We start from the raw sequence: 21771 nt of genomic DNA on the forward strand, positions 1-21771 counted from the left end.
TTCATCCATTTATTTTCTAATCAACTTTAGAATACTATCCAATGCCTAGCCAGGTCTGTCTCTGTGATCATTGAGTATCAGAACCGCCACTCAATGTTCTGGAGGGAGGAACAAACGGAGGAGGAGGGATTTGAAAGGTGCCAGTGGAAGGATAGCTTCTAAGGAAGCTCAGGGTCCTAGGAACCCTGTGAAATCTCCATTTGTCAGAGTGACAGGCTGATGAAGATACAAAGGATTGATAGCCCACATATACTGTATGTGATATCATTAAGGGAACTTGTTTATAACCCATTTTAAATTATTAAAATAAATGTTAATTTGATTCCTTGTTTAAACATGGCCTAAGTGACTATGTTTTTCTATAATGTGCCCACATTCCAGCTAGTCCTCAAATAGACAGCTAGACAGATATAAAAATGGAGAAGAACAGAAGAAATTCCAAATCAGGAAACGCTCTAGTGGCCAACAGATCCTTCACAGATATCCCTGGGTTAATAGTATTATGCTTTCACTTTGAAGAACAAAACATATAAGAAAAAGATGAAGATTCTATTTCTACCTCATTCTTAACTAACTAATTAGGGGGACAGACATGAGAAGGGCTGTTTCAATAATTTTGCACCTTATTAGGTACTCCAGATCTATTATATAAGCCTTCAAATGACGAATTTGCCCCCAGCTGTAGATTTTGTTCCTTTTTATTGGTTTTTGTACAGTCTTTGTGTGGTTTGATTATATATTTTTGTACTTTTACAATTGTTGTAAGCCACTCAGAGTCATGCAGTTGAGATGACTGCCTAGACAAATCAAAATGAAAAAATATACAAAATCAATCTTATGCAAATTCAGTCTTGGCTTCCAGCTGATAAGGACTTAAAAAAATAACAGCACATACATTCTGTTATTTTGACTTTATTTTTCATCATTAAATTTGAAATAACTTAAATGAATAAACAATGGCCATACCTGATGTAAAGTATGCCAGTGCTATCAGATCCACAGCTAGATATTACCTGCTGCTTCTGCGTTTTTGACCAATTCAGCTTGGAGGGCGGTATCTTAGTGTTCATACTTGTCACTGTTCAGAATCACTTAGGTGACATGGGCAGTGTAGAAATTTAATAAATAAATTATATATATTTTTGCTGGTCTGCAGCCAAGCAAAAAATCTTTACTGAATTTAATAAATACATCCCCTATTAACATTGCAGGCAAATATACGTGTCCCAGTATAATGTTGTAGGATCCAACCTGAGTTGGTCACTGGGACCAAAGATTTATTCTTCTTCTAAGATTTTGGGCTTGTGCTGGATGGAGCCCATCTTCAGGTAACTTCTTTCTCTCCAGAATGTGTGCACTTTTGGAAGAATGTCCATGGAGATTCTCATTCATACAGGTCATGTTTCGCTGGACTTTGTTTTTCCTTGAAGGTGTTTTGTTTCTTATCTAAGAAGCTTCTTCAGTTCTGACTGTACTGAAGAAGTTTCTTGGATGAGAAGTGAAACGCCTTCAAGGAAAAACAAAATCCAACTGCCTTTTGAAAAAGCACCTTTGGTCCTGGTGACCGACTCAGATTGGACCCTATTAACATTGTGCAGAAAATGCAACAGGGATCCACTGTTTGCCTTCATGAACGTTGTCAAAGGTGACCACAGAATCCAGTGGTTTCAAATGACAAAACAAGCATTGTGAAGTTGCAACCTAAGCTCCATCTCTTACCTGTGTGACACACTATGATTCCTCTATAAAAGGAAAGATGTTGCATTGCATTAGGATGTTCTTTCAACCTTTGCCTGCTCCAGTACCTGATATCAGGTATTTTTAACTGCAATTTGTTGTTCTTAGTTTTTGTCTCACATGGTTACAGAATCCATTTATTTCTGCACAATACTTACCTTTGTCTTATATCACAGCTGTTTACTTTCTTGATCAGCCTGATTGCAGAGCCTGAAGCTAACTGGATTGAGTGAGAGTGATTGCTAGAAATCCCTCAGACAAGATGTTAAGAATCTTGTTCCTAGTCCAGCATCATAATTACTACACCATACTGGCTCTCTTTTCACTATTGTATGTGGTTTTTTTTCCAGGGTTTTGTCAGCGATAATCTCTTTGTATTTGTGAGGAACAAAGAGGTTAGGCCCTGGGTGAGAGACCACCAGGAAATGCCAACCTGAAAGAATGCCATCCAGAAAAGCCTGAAACCTCTGTGCCAATCAGGTTAGTCATACATTTTTCTCAAGCAATCATAACAGCTGGATGCTTGCTTATACACAATGTAAAATGAGCCAACTACAAAGGAATTTGTCGAATTGCTAAAGGCCAAAAACATTTCCAGGCAATCACTGGGAGCTGAGATCAATTCAAAAGAGCCCTTTTCGCATCTGTCATACTTTTACATTTTTCAAGTTATACATGGACGGCCAGCAGAAATTGGGAATTTTGCTTATAAAGTGAGCAAGCAACTTTAAAAAAAATTTTTTTTTCCAAGCCTCTGATATAAGCCTGGTCTCCTGTAATGTGATGTAATATTTGGGGAATCAATATCAAAGACTGTATAGGAACTGAGCCCAGATGCAGCAACAGATTTGCTGAACAGAGTCACACTGTGGTCCCACCTTACCTCTGTAAACCTACTCCTCTAGATAAGATCTACCATCTAGCTGACATTGTCCCACAACATACAGAATGGGGGTCAAAATTATTTATGAGCCACGGTGGCACAGTGGTTAGAATGCAGCACTACAGGATACTTCTGCTGACTGCAATTTGGCAGTATGAACCCCACCAGGCTGAAGGTTGACTCAGCCTTCCATCCTTCTGAGGTGGGTAAAATGAGGACCCAGATTGTTGGGGGCAATATACTGACTCTGTAAACCGCTTAGAGAGGGCTGTAAAGCACTGTGAAATGGTATATAAGTTTAGGTGCTATTGCTGCAACACCTTGTCTATGGCCAACAATTAGCTCAGCAGAGACTAAAATCCAGGAAAAGCTTCCTTAGGTCAATGGAAGGCTTTGAAGAATTAGAAAGCAAATGGAAAGCTACAAAGAACCAACATTGGATGGAACCAATGGAGAAGCTGCCACCTGGGTCTGACAAAAGCTGATAAGTATGGAAATCGTTGAATAGACTGTGCAGGAGTACAACAAGATCTACAGACCCTCTGAACAAATGGGGCTATTTGGTGGCTTCTGTTCTTTGTGATTGTGGTGACATGCAGACACACATTTATACCTGCCCTTTGAACACTCAAGGCCCTCATGGCAGCATGACAGAACACAATTTATATTGCTAGATTCTGGGCAAGATCTGTTTAATTTGTACAGTTTTTAATCTTGCATTTTATATTTTATGCCATATAATATGCCTTTATTTTAATTGTAATGCTTCTTACACAGATAAACTATATTATCCCCCAGGCTCAATTCAAGATGTTCACAATGGTTTTTAAAAGCCTTCTACAGCTTACATGCAAGATCCTTACAAGACTGCCCATTCCATTATCATTTGTGCCTTACTTGTACATCATCAACGGATGTTTTACATGTTTCACCATGGAGAAATTTGACATCAACAGTCAATTTGCATTTTTCTAGGCAAAGCCACTATTATGGGATGGACTAAAGCTGAAACCACTCTCTCATCTCTCCCACCAATGTTAGGAGGGGATTCAGAACTTATTTATCTTTCCAGGTCAGCTAATGCCATTTTAATTTAATATTTATGTCTACCAGCAATGCTGCCAGAAACCTATTTCTACTTCAACCTTTGTGAGTTCAAAATAGCTTTTTGAGCTCCAAAACAGGCCAGTTTGAGCATTTTGGAAGCATTATGCGGACTCTGCAAGCCACCTAAAGAGAGTCAAGGTGGCACAGTACTGCAGGCTGACAGTTTGGCAGTACAAATCTCACTGGCTTCAAGGTTGACTCAGCCTTCCATCCTTCCAAGGTGGGTAAAATGAGGACCCAGATTGTTGGGGGCAATATGTAAACCGCTTAGAAAAGGCTGTAAAGCACTATGAAGCAGTATGTAAGTCCAAGTGCTACTGCTAATAAAGAAGTGACTGGCACATAAAATTTCTAAGTAAACCAAATATGCTTTTGGGATTTTTAATTAGAGATTTAACTTGTTTGTTTATCCAAATTTGAAGAGGAGAGCAAGGGTAGGGAGAGATTAGGTTGTCATACATTGCAACAACTGCAACAACAAATGTTTTTATCACCCAAATATTGCCCTTGAACCTGTATGGCTCCCTGCTTTAAGAAAAGCAAGAAAGTTAAGAAATAGTTAGCTTCAGCATAAATGATGTAAATTAGCAGAACTTCTTCAAACCATTAAAATGCTTAAAATATGAAATGGAAAGATGCCTCCAGTTGCTAGAGTAACATACATAGAGAGCACTAAGGACATTAATCTATTTTTAGTCTTTTTCTTTTACAAAGAAAACGGAAGCCTGATGAAAAATACATTTTAGCAGCAAATATAATAGTCTGCATATTAAATTACTAAATATAGTAACTGTTTAGTCATCTTCAAAAATGGGAAGTGTAGTTAATGCAATTCTGAATTATACTGCATACATCACATATCAGTTGCAGGAACTTTTCTCAGAATGTAATCAATGGTGCTTATTATAAAGCAGGTTGCAAGTCACTGAAATAATTCTGCTTAACTTGCATGAAGACCATGATAAAATCCTGAGCAGCTGAGGACAAGGACACCTGCCAGAGTGTTTTCCCTGCTGCAGAGATCATCAGAAACTAATGCTACAATTTGTATATTGTCATTTTGCAGACATTTGCAAATACAACAGTCCTGTTTTGTGGCACCCACAATGTGCCTCCCTCTTTCCCCGCAATCTATTTTTGAACTTTCCCAGGTGTTGTGAAGCCCTGTCAGCTTTTTCCTATCTTCCCTGTCACTTCGTTTAAATTTTTGTTTCTTTATATATTTAAATTCGCTGACTCTGGAAAGAGTACAGAGAAGAGCAACAAAGGTGATTAGGGGACTGGAGGCTAAAACATAGATAAAGAACGACTGCAGGAATTGGGTGTCTAGTTTAATCAAAAGAAAGATCCTGGGTTTCAGTGTTCCAATATCTAAGCAGTTGCCACAAAGAAGAGGGAGACCATCCACTTTCTAAAGCCCCACGAAGGCAGGACAGGAAGCAACGGATGGAAACTAATCAAGGAGGGAAGCAACCTAGAACTAAGGAGAAATTTCCTTGACAGTTAGGACAATGTCAATGGAACAACTTGCCTCCTGAAGTTGTGGGGTTTCTCTAAAGAAGAGATTGAACAACAATTTGCCTCAAATTGTATATCCTACCTAAGCAGGCGATTGGACTAGAAGACTTCCAAGTCCCTTCAAACTCTGTTATACTGTTTTTCTGTTTGTCTTGTAATTTTGTCTTAATGCTTTTAAATATTTATGAAGGAATGTGATATAAAATAAATAAAGACAAGAATCAAGGAAACTAGGCTGTAATCTACATAAAGATGCTCTTATGAGTGCCACAGACAGGTAACAAAAGACTATACTAGATTTCTTTTCTCTCCAACTGGTGCCTTCCACCTGTATAAGGACTTTTCCTAGCCAAGAAGGCAACAGTGGAGAAACTGGCCAATGGAACACTGAAAAAACAGCAGGAACATTCTGTTCCAAAATACGCATTCCAAATTCCAGAGGGGTAGCTGTGTTTCTTCCTGCTACAAAACAAACTAAAAATATTTTCAAATCTTTAGCCAAGTAATTGCAGCACTTTTTAAATTGATTAGGTCAAGTTAGCTTTAGACTTCCCAACATTGATTTCATAATATCTTTGCTAATCCTTAAGATATTATAGTATTAAGTGAGTGCATAGAGTACTGTGATATATTCCATAGGCAACATTTTTTAGCGGGTAAACCAGTCAGTTGTGACTCCCGCAAACCAATTTTCAGTTAATATTGCAGACAACTACTTGTTGATAATTAAGGAGATGAAATGGAACATTTGATGGCGTTTTGCAATCCCATGCAAGAAATATAATTTGGATCGCATTACATTGAAGAAGCAGGACAGATTAAAAAAAAACCAACCTCGGTAGTAAAGTAAAATTCACGAGTGTGTGCTTTTGTTTCTGTTATAGATGGAAAGATGTACGTTAACAAAATTGCCAACTACAGCTTCCTATTAACAAGTGGGTACAATAGAGGTCTTATTCACCGCTAAACTGGCAAGAGTAAAATCTTCTTTACACAGGGCGGGGAATGCTCTATTTCTGAGACTCTTTTGTGCAATTGGCAGACACTTAGAATTCTGAGAATTTAATCAGGTTTTTTTTAAAAAAAATCTTAATAAATTCAACTCTATCTTAAAAGACTTCTGTTTTGCAATGAATACAATACCATTTCACAATAAATAATAACAAGTGGCCAACCTACTTCCATGAGTTTCTATTTATTAAAAATAGAAATAATTTTGTGAAACAATAATGTTTCACAAAAAGTGAAAAACTCAGTGGATATTATTTGATGAGTGACTGGAACCAAACAGGATTATGCAAAGGAAGTTGCTGCAAAATGCCTGCTGCTCAAATTGCTAAAAAGAAATGGATTTTGCAGCACTTCTACTATCCACGTAGTCTTCGACTTATGAATTGAGCTGAACGTTTCTGTTGCCAAATCATTTTTAAAATGAGTTTTGCCCCACTTTGCAATCTATCTTGCCATAGTTGTTAAGTGAATAACTGCAGTTGTTAAGTGAATCTGGCTTTGACATTGACTTTGCTTGTCAGAAAGTCAGAAAAGGTGATCACATGACTCCTGGACACTGCAACTGTCATAAATATGAGTAGTTTGCCAAGCACCCCAATTTTGATCCTCGCTGACCTAGCTAGCACTGATGAGGTTACCTGGTTAGGGTACAAACTCAGACAGCACCAAGGACCCCTCATTTCAATCCTGAGCTACAAATATTCTCCTTTATTGGCAAATTTTGATCATGTGACCATGGGGATGCTGGAATGGTCACAAGTGTGAAAAACAGTCATAAGTCACTTTTTTCAGTGCCACTGTAACTTTGCACGGTCACTCAGTGGACTGTTGTAAAGCGAACATGACCTGTACACAGCAGCATAGTCAATCAACTCAGTTTTTATGTAGGACTAGCTCGATACCCTTGCTTCGCTATGAAACTATGTGGTCAGGCTTAGTTTTTGGGAAGGAAAAGGGGCGTTGGTACTTACCTGACACGCCCTTTCTCTGTGAGCTGTGAAGAGCATCCATTGTTTGGGATGATGCTTCTGTTGCTCGTTTGATAGGCTGGGCTTTACTTGAGAGGACGTTCCTCCTCCTCCACGGGACTCCTCCCTAGCGTCCCCAGTTTTGGCGAAGTCGAAGTGATGAAATATTTCTTCTCCTTCACCCTTTCTAATACTTGGCCGGAATAGCATCCCACCAGACGAATAAGGGTGGGGATGGATGCTCTTCACAGCTCACAGAGAAAGGGTGTGTCAGGTAAGCACCTTCTCCAGATGAGCTGTTCAGAGCATCCATTGTTTGGGACATACCAAAGCTTGGCGTGTCCTACGGGAGGGCTTCCGTCTGGTTCGGATTCCCCTTTTCTTGGTCCCTATGGACCCTTTGTAACACTTTCCTGTCAAAGGCAGCCTCCGTAGAGGCGAAGACATCATTCTAATAGTTTCTAAATAAAAGGTGATGGTGAGGCCCATGTTGTCGCCTTGTAAATTTTCACTATTGGCGCTTGTGGCCCATGTTGTCAACATCACATCGCAGCGCTCCAGGTCGAATGAGCAGTGATGCCCCTGGGTACAGGAAGAGATTGTGTCTCAAAGGACTTGGGAATTGTGCTCTCAGCCACTTACTGGTCATTGAGGAAGGGGTCTTGCACCCAATGGTGGGTGGTTGAAAAGAAACGAAGAGAACCTTTGTTTCCTAACACACATCGTACAGTTGAAATATATGCAGAAAGCTCGCTTTACATCTAGATTGTGGCATTGTTGTGTCAGATTTTATGTCGGTTTCAGACAAATGTACGGGAGTATCAGTTCCTATGGTCTGTGGAAACCCAAAATTATCTATGGGTGAAAGATGGATCTGGACTAAGGACCACTTTGTCTGTGTGAAAAATACAGAGCTCCTGTCTAACTGAGAAGACTACTAGATCCAAGATGTAACTGGCCGATGTAATGGCAACCAAGAGAACCACCTTGTACGTTAGGAATGGAGACGCATGGTCTACATGGGCTCAAAGGGAGTTTTCTTGAGTGCGGTAAGGACCTTGTTGAGGTCCTACATGTGATATCAATGCACTACAGGAGGCTGTAAGATTGTAGCCCCGTGCAAGAAAATGGCATATGCGTGGGTGATGAGAGATGGACTGCAAGTCTCTCCTAGTGATGACCGATGCTAAGGCCTCCCCTTTGCCTGTTTATATGAACAAGATAATAATGAAATGTCATATAAATAACACTGCCATCTAACAGGTGTTCCCCTGAGATGAACAGCCAGAGCTATCAGAACCTTCGTAAGAACCTTGGGCAGATGACAACCCAAAGGACAGTGCAATGTATTCAAAACATTGAGTATTATAACAAAAACTAAGAGTTTTGCTATGTGAGGATCTAATTGGAATGTGGGGATGGGCCTCCATTAAGTCAATGGAGGGTAAAAAATCGCCCCTTCTGAAGCTCAGAAGTATGGAGTTCAGTATACTCATCTTAAGCCTCCTATGAACTATGGATCAATTAAGTCATTTTAAAACTAAAATTGCCCCTGCTGATCTGGTGCCACAGGTTGGTTGCCTGGATCTCCAATAAATGAACAATAGCTGTCTCCATCATGCTCCCTTTAACAGGATCCCCAGAGAGAAGGCAAGTAATGCAAAGGTTCCGGGGAGAGGATGGAAATTCTATAGCCAGGCCTAATCTTCTGATACCTCTAACCCAGGAAACAAAGGTAGAGGCATCCCATCTGTCCGTGAAAGGCTTGAGCCTTCCACCAATAGGGGCACAGTCGGGAGGTCTATGTTGTGCCTCGGAGACCTCTATTTCATGTTCCTCAAGAGATTCTTTTGCTCTGCCCTCCCCTTCAGTATCTATCTCCAGATCGGAAACTTTCTGACTGTTCGTGATTCATGCGTCCAGACGGTCCCTGGAGTCTGAAGAGAAAAAGTCCCTGGTAGAGGGAACGAAGGAACCCTCCAAAAAGCTGGGAAGGACTATTTTGGGGTCTATGAAAAGAAAGGAACTTATTTTCTGCTTCTAGTCTCTATCAGAGATAGGTCGGGGCACCACCAATCAAATTATCTCCCTATGTTGGGGAGGAAGCAAGCTTCCATTAGTTGTGTGATATCTGCTTCCCAATGTCTGAGCCATAGCAGTAGGCGAGGAGTAACCTGAGATGCCCTGGCTTCAGCAGGTAATTTAATAGAGTTTTGTGGTGTCCTTGTGTGCCCTGATATTGGAATTTGAGATAATCTCCCTCAGATGGCGGAGCAATCTGAGAGACGATCTAGTAAAAAAAGAGGGGATGAGGCCGAATCCGCTCTTATGGCCCTCACATCAGATCGAGATGCCCTACATGGGGACAACTCGACCCTGTATATCCTTTGACTTGAGAGCCTCTTCTGCTTCCGTTGGAATTGCAGAGGAGGATGATAATTGCCATTATTGTTTTATCTACTATCGTGGTGATGAGAAATTTAGCAGAATGAGAAAACCAAATTAAAAATTTGCTATCATATCCTGTAAGAGGGGTATACGCCACTGAAGAGACCCCTTGTTTCTGGACGAGGTCCAAGAACCTCTGTGGGACAGTTATGACTTCCTCTTACATTATTGGTTGGGAGAAGATTAAATCATCTGACCCCCACCCACCCCTTATAGTAACAATTGTTGGGCCGAGGGGAAATGGAATATCAAGGCAGGAAGTAGTTTTTTTGTTTTTTTTTGAAACAACAGAGACTTGAAAAAAGTCTGAGGGCGAAACAGACCTGAAGGTCGGTTGTCTGGCTTAATGCCTTCAATGTTTGACATGCCCCCCCTTTTTAGGGGATCCGCCTCTGACAGATTTTGGTCACTGTTGTGAGTAGACCCTTCCTCAACCTATTCCATCTGGTCTCTAGTTCTCCCTCATCCTGTGCATCATGTGAATGTGTAACTGGATTATATAATACTCCCCTGAAGGAGGTACCTGCTGGTAATGAAGGTCTATTCTGCATAGTAACTAAATCAAGTGAGAAATGAGGTCAGATTGTGGAGGCTGCCTAGCCATCAGCTTCTACTGTACCCCGACTGCAATGCCTCTTCAAGTTGCCATATCCCTCCAGGCCTTCAATTTATCAGGGATATCCTCTGGGAGGAGGAATTCTGGTGTGGTCCCACAACTGTCTGTCAGGCAAGTAGCGCTGCTGAAGGCCTGGGTTGAACTGGTCTCTCTGAGGCTCTCCTGGATGGCATTGAGAGATCCAGGGATGGAGGCAAGGTGAAATATGGAACACTTCACAAATTGCGTGTCATCCTTAAGCAGGGGCCATGCTAATCTTCTCTGTATCATATGTGCTGTTGAAGCGAGCACTCTGGAACTGGGACCAGCCTGGCTGGGGAAGAGGACTGAGACTTCTGTTCAACTTCCCTCATGCATTTTTTTTTAAAATTTAAGATATGCTCATCTCACGCATTTTGGTGTCTCTTGGCATCCTTTGTTGCCTTAGAGGTCTCTCTAGGAGTTTTTACCTACTTTGAGTTGGTTTATTGTCCTCTGGGGGTATTTTTGGTTGCCCTTGAAGATTCTGACCTAAAGCCCACAAGGTGAGATATCTATATCTATGTATCTATATGTGTATGAGATATTAATGGACTGTTGACTGGTTCAGAGGACTGATATAAACAGAGGCAGGGAATCCTCTTGATATTTGCTTCCCGCCCCCCGCCCCCATTTTTTTGGTAAATTCAATTTGTTATTATGTTATTATTCATAATAATATTGATATCATTAATATTGTTATTATTGATAATATTTTGTTATATCTGTGCACAGCTACTAACATAAATTGTTGTGCTGTTACCAAACTCATAATTAGATGACTGAATATGGAATCAAATTGTGAGGCCAAATAGAGAACACCTTTCAGGACCTGTATTGCAATTGGGTGATCCTGCAGTCACTGGCTCTCAACAGCTTCCTGCCCAGATAGACACAGGCCTTGGTGCTTGCTGTTACTGTGCTGCTGGAATTCTGTGAGGGCTGCCAACTGAAAAAGGAAGCCCAATAGTCAACCTCAGAAAGAGGTCCGTAATCGGCATAAATGTCCCCTGGACTCTCATGGAGATCCTTGTGAGGGGAAGTGGCTTCTCAACAGATAATGTCATGGAATTCTTATAAACAGAATGATGCCGGCGTTGTTTTAGTCGTCAAGATGTAGCGTCAACCATCACCTTTTAATGTGAGCCGATGCGAATTTAACTAGAATTTGAGAATTTGAGCAGGAGAACTCAGAGTCCTCTGGCTCCACCCGATCAATAGCCCTTGCTTCTTCTATATACCTTGCGGGAGTATATCTGAAACTACAGAAATTCCTGTGGAGAGATACCTGAGGGTAAAGATGCTCTGTCCTGCTTAGTGACCGGAGTTATAGGGAATTCCAGTCAGAAGGAGCGCTCTGTTGTTCAGAGCAGTATGCTGCACCTCTGCAGATACATTGGCGTATTGCTAATTCCATCCACAGTCACATCTTTGTGGGGATCTTTTCCGGTAAGTCATCATCTTGACAGAATCTGGCCGCTGTTGGAGCAATGTGGCCACAGAGTCACTTCGAGTCACTTGTACTGATCTAGATGGGCTACCTGATCTTGTGCAGCTGCGCTGCATCTGGATTACACAGACAGATTCAGAGATGGTTGCAGAGGGGGATTGGAGCCGAAGTAGGCCTGGAGGAGATGAGGTTTGAGAATTTTCTTCATCCTCCCACATGAACTTCTTCATGTGTTTTTCTAGTACCTTATGGCGCTTGTTAGCGTCTTTTTCTGCTGCTTAGGAAATACACTTAGAATGCTTCAATTTGTTTTGAGAATTTGACATGGCTCTTGAGCTACTGCCACTTGCCATTGTGACCGCTTATTAAATTTTACTGTTAATGAGGCTGAAATGTTGGGCGGCTGGCATGCCCAGGGACCTGAACCAGCAATGGCCAGGGAACCCTAAAACAATGCTCCCCAGTTTTGTATAATCTTACGTAAGAATACTGAATTCTTATTCTTGTTCCTATTATTATTGTTATTATTATTTTGTTATTAATATTATTATTTCCGAATTAGCCAAATTAGGAACACCTCATAGACCTAGAAAGGAGGAATTGTTGAAATAAGATGTAGGCCTGTGACAGCTTCCTGCACAGGCGGACACAAGCCTTGGTGCTCGCTGTGGTGCTGCTGTTTAATTCTCTGAGCACTTCCACGCCTTGTGGGGAGTTGATACTGCAGTGTTTCCCCTTGAATAAAAAGGCGCGGTGGGGCAGATGGGCGGTGATGCCCCCACCCCAGATGGTGCTCCCAGGGGAGAGAAAAAAGCCTCGGACCCTTTTAAAATGGAGCCTCTCCCGTTAGGCACGGGCAGTGGCGATCATAGCAGCTCGGCTTGAAAAGATCGTAATGTGAGTTGTTAGCCATGCAGCTGAGGTGTTATCACCTCTGATCGTCCTGGGGGTGAGAGATCATTATCTGAAGCTACGGTGAGCTCCCTTGGCTCGAGTTATATATCATAGGGAGCTGCTTGACTCATTGAAACTAAAAGCCTTAAAGGAGTTGTTTAGAATTTAAAAGCAAACCTTTTTGTTGACTCCTTTTGAAGCCTTTGCTATTCCGGCCAAGGGAAAGGAAATTAAGCTGCCTATATCCACGAAGGCTGAGCAAAAACTGGGGACGCTAGGGAGGAGTCCTGTGGAGGAGGAGGAGCGTCCTCTCAACTAAAGCCCAGCCTATCAAACGAGCGACAGAAGCATCATCCCAAACAATGGATGCTCTGAACAGCTCATCTGGAGAATAAGGGGAAATAATTGTGCCTCTGCCTACCAGCATCCATCGATATTCATCTGGCTAGTGTCCTTTCAGTTTGTGAGAGAGTTGAGGGCTGTTTGGAAACTGAAACAGTATTTGCTGTGTGAGCAAGAAAGAGACAGCAAGGAGCCTGGGCGTGGCTTAGCTCAACTGTTCTGTACTAAAGCTGCTTGGTGCTATGAAACTAAAAGTCCTCTCCTCGGCTTGTGTTTTGCATTGGAACAATTTCTTTTCAGGTGGGGAGGGGGAGTAGAACTCCTAAGCATCAGAGCGTGTTAATAATAATATACGAAATACTAATGCTCTGATGGTCATTTTGAAAAATCTTTTCTTAGCGAGTACCTAGAAGCCAAGAGGAACATACGTGCTAAATTTCAAGTTTGTAGGCTTTACGGTTCTGGAGATTTTGTGATGATGCGTGAGTGGTATTTCACTTTTATATATAGAGAGAGATTTTATTTTCATTCCAGAAAACAACCAACCTGTTTTAAGCAGATGTTTTAATGCAGGTCCAAAAAAAAACCCCTAGTTTGGAATTACATTCAAAATTATGGGGCATAGGAGTTGCACTCCCCTAAGTCTTCCCATCCCCTCTTTTCCTTTAAAACAGTCCTCTGCATGACTCAGAAAAGGTGCCTAGTTTACTTTTTCCCCACACAACTATTGCCGCCTTACTAAAAATAGTCCTTGCTTGGCTTGCTGCTCGTTTACATAAGTAGTTTCAGGGCAGGGGGCCTTTTGCAATGGATACCAGGCCCTCAGAGGCCAAGAGAAACAAAATGCATTCATTGACAAGCACCTTCCAGATCCACATGCCAAAAAAAGGCCTCACTAATTCAGACCTCACAGTAGATTGTTGTGCCTTTTTTCCAGGGATCTGAGGTTAACTGAGAATTATGGCGTGTGCCCTTCTCTGTCTCAGTCTCTACAGCAACTCAGTGCAAACACCAGAAACTCACACGGAAGTCTCATGAGAACTGATATTCCCCAACATAAAGTTCTTGGAATTAATGGTGACACTATACAAGTAGTCCTCGACTTACATCTGTTTGTTTAGTGGTTGTTCGAAGTCACAACAGCAATGAAAAAAGTGACCAATAGCCAGTTTTCACATTTGGCTGCCTCGCCAAGGTCACGTGATCAAAATTCGGGCACTTGGCAACTGGCATGCATTTATGGCAGTTGCACTCTCCCAGCCGGCATTCCGACAAGCAAACTCAAGGGGGGAAAACCAGATTTGCTTAACAATCGCATGTTTCACTTAGTAAGGGCAATGATTTGCTTAACAACTGTGGTAAAAAGGGGAAAAACGTACTTAACAATTCCTTGGGTAGCACAGAGGATTTGGGTCTCAATTGTGGTTGTAACCTGAGGACTATCTTTATTTATTTATTTGTTTGTTTATTTATTTATGAGATTTATATTGCCGCATATTCGCACATGGCGACTCAAGCCAGATTACAAAACTATAAAAACTTCATATAAAAAGCAATAAAGCTAAAAGAATCATATATAATAAATAATAATAAAAAATAACCCCAGCGACAACACATCATACAAACCATTTAGTGGGCTGCATTCCGCTCCGCGTTCCCTAGGCCTGCTGGCAAAACCAGGCCTTCAGCACCTTCCAGAAGAGTGCTAGAGTGGGGACCAGAGGTGGTATTCAGCAGGTTCTGACCAGTTCTGGAGAACCGGTAGTGGAAATTTTGAGTCGTTCGGAGAACCAGCAAATACCACCTCTGACTGGAGATTTTGCAGTATCCTTCCCCTGCCATGCCCACCAAGCCACGCTCACAGAACTAGTATTTAAAAAAAATTGAATTCCACCACTGGTGGGGACCATTTTAATATCTGGGAGAATGATGTTCCAGAGAGAGGGAGCCATCATGGAGAAGACCCTTCTTCTGGGTCCCACCAGGTGTATCTCCATATCATATTAAATATGATAAGAAACAGTTTTAGTTAGACAACATGGTACATTTTTACAATCCTAGATGGGAAGGACTCATTTTGCTCCCATATATGCCTAGTCACATGACATGCTGTCTTGAAACTTTAGTCAAACATATTACACAATTGTTTTAAATGTTATACTTTATGCACAGTGTAGGTTTAAAACTCTTTTGGAAAGTATTAGCTTGGGATCGGAGAAGTCCATGGAGCTCACCAGGTGTCTTGAGGTCAGTCATTTTCTTGCAACCCAACCCTCATCATAGCAATGTACCATTAGTAGAAATAACACCACGTTAGACTTCTTGTAAGGCAGGATATTACTCTGTATAAATACAGTGGTCCTTGACTTATAAAAGTTCATCAGTGATTATTTGAAGTTACAAAGGACTGAGAAAAATAAATTATGATCGTTTTTCACACTTACAACCATTGCAGCATCGCCATGGACTTGGGATCAAAATTCAGATGCTTGGCAACGGACTCATTCTTATGAAGGTTGCAGTGTCCTGGATTCATGTGATCATCTTTTGCAACTTTCTGACAAGCAAAGTCAATGGGGAAGTCATTCACTTAGCAACCATGTTACTAACTCAATGACTGCAATGATTCACTTTACAACTGTGTCAAGAAAGGTCGTAAAGTGGGAGAAAATTCATTTAACAAATGTCTCACTCAGCAACAAAATTTTGGGGCTCAGTTGTTGTCATTAGTCGAGGACCACCTGTACAGAAAGTCTGCAGAGCAATGGAAGTTGATCAAACACATTCCACGCCTGTTGTATAACTCAAGAATGGTTCAGAAGAATTGGGATGGGTGCAGGGCAATGATGGAGAAGGAACTGTAAACTGAGACCTGATGGGAGTCTGAAGGAAGAGCAGTGAGAACAGACAGACGACTGACTGAGGATATGACAGGGCTTTTCAAGAACCCGAAGGAGTGTTACACAAGGCCTGAAGCAGTCGAGACTTGTTCTCTTTCATCTCAAAATGTAGAACACAGAAGAACAATCATGAGGTAAAAATGATAGATTTTACTGTTACTGAAATTTCAGTAGTGGGCTAATAATACGCTAGAGAGAAAATGGACCTTATTTTACAAAGGCAACAGCTGAACAGGTATTTTAATTTGGGATAGTGGCAAATATCTGTAGCTCGGGTAGAGGATGAGGGTAGAGGTTCGTTCTCTGAGCTTGTGGGTTGTTTTCCGAACATTTCATTACCAGCTAGGTAACATCTTCAGTGGAGTTTAGAGTTAGACCCTCACCTGGTGTGACCTCCCATCACAAGATCTACTGACCTCACAAAGCCTTATTAAGTAGAACACCAACACTGACACCCCCTAAACTCCGCTGAAGATGTTACCTAGCATGGTAATGAAACATTTGGAAACCAACCCACAAGCTTAAAGAACGAACCTCCACCCTCATTTTAATTTGAATTATGATACCACGGTCATCCACTGGGGTGAATGGTGGACAAGGCAGCAAGGGGCAAAATATGCATTACAATATCACAATGCAAACTTTATCCTTTGCAAAATGAGGCCCAGCCATGTAAATTCCTTCCCCCATATCCTAGTTAAATATTGATTTCTCGTATACAGGTTAATCCTCTACTTACAGCCATTTGTTTATTGACCATTCAAATTTACAATGCCACTGAATAAGTGACTTATGACCAGTCCTCGCACTTTCAATTGTAGCTGCATCCCCATGGTCACGTGGTCAAAATTTGGGTGTTTGGCAACCAGCGTGCATTTACAATGGGTTGCAATGTCCCAGGGTCATACCATCACCATTTGCAACCTTCCCAACTGGTTTCTTACAAGCAAAGTCAATTGAGGAAGCCTCATTCATTTAACAGCTGTGTGATTCACTTACCAACTGCAGTGATTTGTTTAGTAATGATGGCAAAAAGAGCCGGGATTGTAGGGCTACAAAATAGGGTGTGATTCACTAAACAAGTGCCTTGCTTAGCGATGGAAATTCTGGTCGCAATTGTGGTCGAAAGTTGAGGGCTACCTGTATAGGAATTTCCTGGAAGGTCATGTGGCTAATAAGCCTATCACCAATTTTGCACCCACAATAGCCAAACACTGTGCCAACTCTCTCACTGTTCAGTTGTTTCCCACGGTTATCAGATTGGGAAGGGATTCCAAGTGTTATCCACTTACTGTATATAATCTGGTCTAAATCTGCCATCCATATTACAGGCAGCTTTGGAGTTGAAGACTGCTCATTTTTAGTGATGAATGAAAAACCGCAATTACATTTTTATTTCAGTTATTCTGGTTCAGACTTTGAAGGATAATGTCTCCTTTGAATCATATGACTCATGTCATGTACTGTAAGCCAAATAACTGGAGGGGAAATGGATGAGGCAGGTAAGTATTCCCACTAAGAAGGACTTGGTAATTGAAGCATGGCATTTACATGGCGTTTGTCTGTCTGTCTCCTTGTCTTCAGGAGTCCTTGCAGTTTTCTTGGCAAGATTTTGGAAGTCATTGGCCATTGTCTCTCTCCTAGGGCTGTGAGTAAGTGACTGGCCTAAAGTCACCCAGATCCCCTTTCATGCCTTAGGTGGGACTGGAATTCAAGAGTCTCTCAGTTTCAAGCCACTATGCCACATTGCCTTTCTGATAGAGCTTTAACCAACCCTAATATGAATTATGATGTCCATCAGGATCAACCCAATCATATCTGCTACATGGCAACAGGATAAAGAATAAAGCTGCTGGATAAAGTTTTATAATTATAATTGTTTTACCCAAACACGCATTCCTCAATTTTATATCATTTTGACTGTAATCACAAAATGGCATATCTCAAAAATGTAAGGGACTGTAGTTTGAAATTAATACATTTTCAGACTTGTTACCTTTACATTATCGGAATTTTGCAGATTTTAAAATCAGTTTGAGCATACAGAACCCGTATTTTACACTATTGTCCTGAAGGAGTGGGAACAAAAATGAATAAACCCTCCACCGATGTACAACCTGGACAAGCCTCAGGTTTAAGATGGTTTGAATAAGGACATTCAAAAAGAAAGAACATTACTTGTATAAATCCATTAGCATTTGATTAAATTTAAGTGCCATCCTTGTAAAATTAAATCTCATCTTCAAGCTGAGGTCCAGGGCAGATGACTTCATGAACACAAAAGGGCAGGGTTTTTTGCAACCATATCTAAGAATACAATACAGTATTTTTCCAAGGTATCTTACAAATCCCAAGTCTAGCCTACAGGCCAAGAGTTTATGTGATGACAAATCAATTCATAAAATTTTAGCAATCTATCTTATACTATTGGAGTACCTTTTTGCAAGAAAACTAATATCTGAAAAATGAAAAGAATTAAAAACAGCTAAATGCTCAGCCACATGACATAATCATACAATAATAAATTCTATCAGATGTAGAAGCTGAATGTTGTAGCTAGACACACAAGGGGAAAAAAGGCAGACTTTCAAGTGAATTACATGGGATATAATTTGAAGAGCAAATCTGAAAGTAAGATCAAGATGTAGCCACTTAATTTCCACCAAGAAGGTAGAAATTTGACCAATCAAAATGAATACCTTATTGCCATAAAGTTATTTTCCCCACTTTATTAATTCTTTCATTCAGTATCTTGGCAAAGCTTTTCAACTACCTGAACATGTCACACACACACACACATTTAGTCAAAACAGAGAATGTTGAAAATCTCCCTTAGCTTACTATTTATAATTACAACATTCAATATTCTTCCAGTTAAAACAGAAAATAGTGCAAGAAGTATCTACCTTGTTGAGATTATTTGGAACTATCAACAACGCTAACATCATCTCTCATTAATTTTAATCTATAAAAACATGAATAGGAAACAAAACAAAGAAGCCACACTTGCTGAGACAAATTTGTTCAGCTAGGGGTGGGGTTTTTTTTGTTTTTGTTTTTTGATAAACCTAAAAAAAAGAAGCAGCACAATGTGGTAGAGATGAAAGGAGCAAGTCAATGTAGTTCGTACTAGAGATGAAATTAACTGTTTTACACAAACATGGATTATCAAACTTCAAACAATCCACATTTTTAAAAAAAGTACTTTTTATTTCAGCGTATTTTAATTAGTTGGCAGAGAGAATATTGGAACATGACCTTGATATTGCTGGTCAATGCATTAACTGAATTCTTGATAATCCTCAACTTACAACAGTTCATTTAGTGACTGTTTGACGTTGCAATAGCACCGAAGAAAAGTGACTTATGACCAGTTTTCACATAACCACTGCAGCATCCCCCATGGTCACATGATCAAAATTCGGACACTTGGCAACTGGCATGTATTTATGACGGTTGCAATGTCCTGTGGTCATGTGATCACCTTTTGCGACTTTCTGACAAGTGAAGTCCATGGGAAGCCAGATTCAGTTAACAACAGTGTTACTAATTTAACAACTGCAGTGATTCACTTAACAACTATGGTAGGAAAAGTCATAAAATGGCCCCAAACCCCCTTAACAAATGTCTCACTTTTGGGGCTCAATTGTGGTCGAGGAATACTTGTACTATCACAATTTCTACTAATGAAAGCGGAAAAGTACATTGAAACTCCACAATAGATTTTATCCATTACACTATAATAGGGAGTGATATCAATTTCCACTGTGTAACTCTACTTAAAAGGAAATAATACATGCACAATTCTAAATGTAAATTATTCAAAAGTAATAGGTAACAAATGCATACAGATAATCTTCATTTAATAATCACAACTGGGACCAACAATTCAGTTGCTGAGCAAAACTGTTTCTGAATGAAACCACAACTGTGCTTTTGGTCTTATCCCAGATGGTCTTTGCTTTAGAGACCTGCGCAGGTCAAAAATATGAGGGTTGGTTGTAAAAAGTTACTTTTTCACCACTGATGTAACAATTGCTAAATGAGGCAGCCACTAAATGAGGACTATCAGTATTTTATTAATTCAGATTAAACTGTCAACTTTTATACTGAATTGCAATAAATTATAGCAATAAATTATAGCTCAATTTAAATGGATCAGAATTATTTCATTAAATCCAGCTCATTTTTTCTACAGGTTTTTCATCTTTCCTAGCATTAGCTTTGGTTCTAAAAATCTTAGAACTCTGGGCCTCAAACAAACATGATATTCTATATTATTTTATAAGGCCATCCATCTATAATAGGAAGCCAATAAAGTACAAAGGTGTTTGTATCCCATTACAGTAAGCCTGCATCTTTTTCACTGGCTCAAAAGAGGAAGCAAAAGTGGCAAGTGATCCTGATTACACAATTTGTATTTTTCAAATCACCTGGTTCAATATTTTTTCAAATTGTGATCAGAACAAACTAAATGCAACAAAGAGGAAAAAAGTAAACTAGCAACCACAAAAAGTCGGGGAGGATCCATATAATATTCTGATTGATAATGGTTAAATGTAATTAAATCTAGACAATAAAGAAACCTAGAGCTTCCAATGCTCATTTTTACAACACAATGACATATAAATTGACTCATTTCTTGAATCCATTCCTCATTATCAGGAAGATAACTTTCCTTCCATTTATGTAAAATTATCCTCCTTATCAGGGACAGAGTGGCTCAGTGGCTAAGATGCTGAGCTTTTCGATCAGAAAGTTTGGCAGTTCAAATCCCTAGCGCCGCACAGCGGAGTGAGCTCCCGTTACTTGCCGCAGCTTCTGCCAACCAAGCAGCTCGAAAGCACGTAAAAATGCAAGTAGAAAAACAGAAACCATTTTGGTGGGGAGATAACAGTGTTCCATGCGCCTTCAGCATTTAGTCATGACCACGGAGATGCTGGCTCTTTGTCTTTGTAACAGAGATGAGCACCACCCCTAGAGCCGGAAACGACTAGCACGTATGTGCGAGGGGAACCTTTACCTTTATCCTCCTTATCATGTCCAGACATGCTAGAGGCAAAGGTTATGGGGTAATATGCCCCATGTTTTATGACAGTAGTTCTCAACCTATTCTTCACCACGGATCCTCTTTAAATACCTTTTGTGGTCATGGACCATGGCCACAGACCACCAAGACTTGACTCAAGATTTAATTCATAATATTCCTTCAAGCCTTCCCGGCCACCCTATGACATCACGGCCCCCCAGGGATCTGCGGACCACAGTTGTGAACCACTGTTTTCGGAAGACATTAGGATCTTTAACTATAATATTTTCTTCCAAAATTGTATTGAAACAGATAATGACTTGAAGCCAGCCTTCACACTTTTAAAAACACCAGCATGAAAAATCTAATGTTCAACCCTTTGTAAACAACTTTTGAGGGGCCCAAGAAACATGAACAATATTTTCTGATTAATTTCATTCTTAAATCATGAGAAATACGCTTAGCAGTTCATAAGGCATGTATCCACTGATTCTGCAAAACTGGATATTTCATTTTGTAATTCTATTCAGATGTATAATAAATACTAACTTTAATTTGATCCAATCCTTACAAAACTGAATTCTTCCCATCCAAGCACTGTATCTATTAAGGATTCTTACATTACAGATGCTTTGGAAGCAACTACTATAAGTCAGGGGTTGGTAACCGTCTCCTGCATAGGAGAATCATGAAACTGCCTGAAAGAATCACCAAAATTTTCATGAACCAAGGAGACAAGGGACTCCTTGATGGATATTAAGGTATAAATTTATTGGTTGAGAGGCAAATATGTCTATAATAGTTCTAGTTGTTGAGTAAAAATAGCAAATTGAAATCTAGTGAACAAAAA

General features: G+C 40.3%; 2 protein-coding genes and 1 pseudogene across 4 annotated transcripts in view; all 3 read right to left on the reverse strand.

Annotated features, from left to right (window-relative positions):
* STX16 (syntaxin 16) overlaps positions 1-21771 on the reverse strand; it is a 385173-nt gene that overhangs the window by 52858 nt on the left and 310544 nt on the right. The window lies entirely within an intron of this gene.
* GNAS (GNAS complex locus) overlaps positions 1-21771 on the reverse strand; it is a 223816-nt gene that overhangs the window by 27466 nt on the left and 174579 nt on the right. The window lies entirely within an intron of this gene.
* LOC113410510 (U6 spliceosomal RNA) lies at positions 10488-10579 on the reverse strand (annotated as a pseudogene).

Source organism: Notechis scutatus, chromosome 3 (genome assembly GCF_049901735.1).
Source record: "Notechis scutatus isolate UNSWTSFEM ecotype Mainland chromosome 3, rNotScu1.2, whole genome shotgun sequence".
NCBI classification, from domain to species: Eukaryota; Metazoa; Chordata; class Lepidosauria; order Squamata; family Elapidae; genus Notechis; species Notechis scutatus.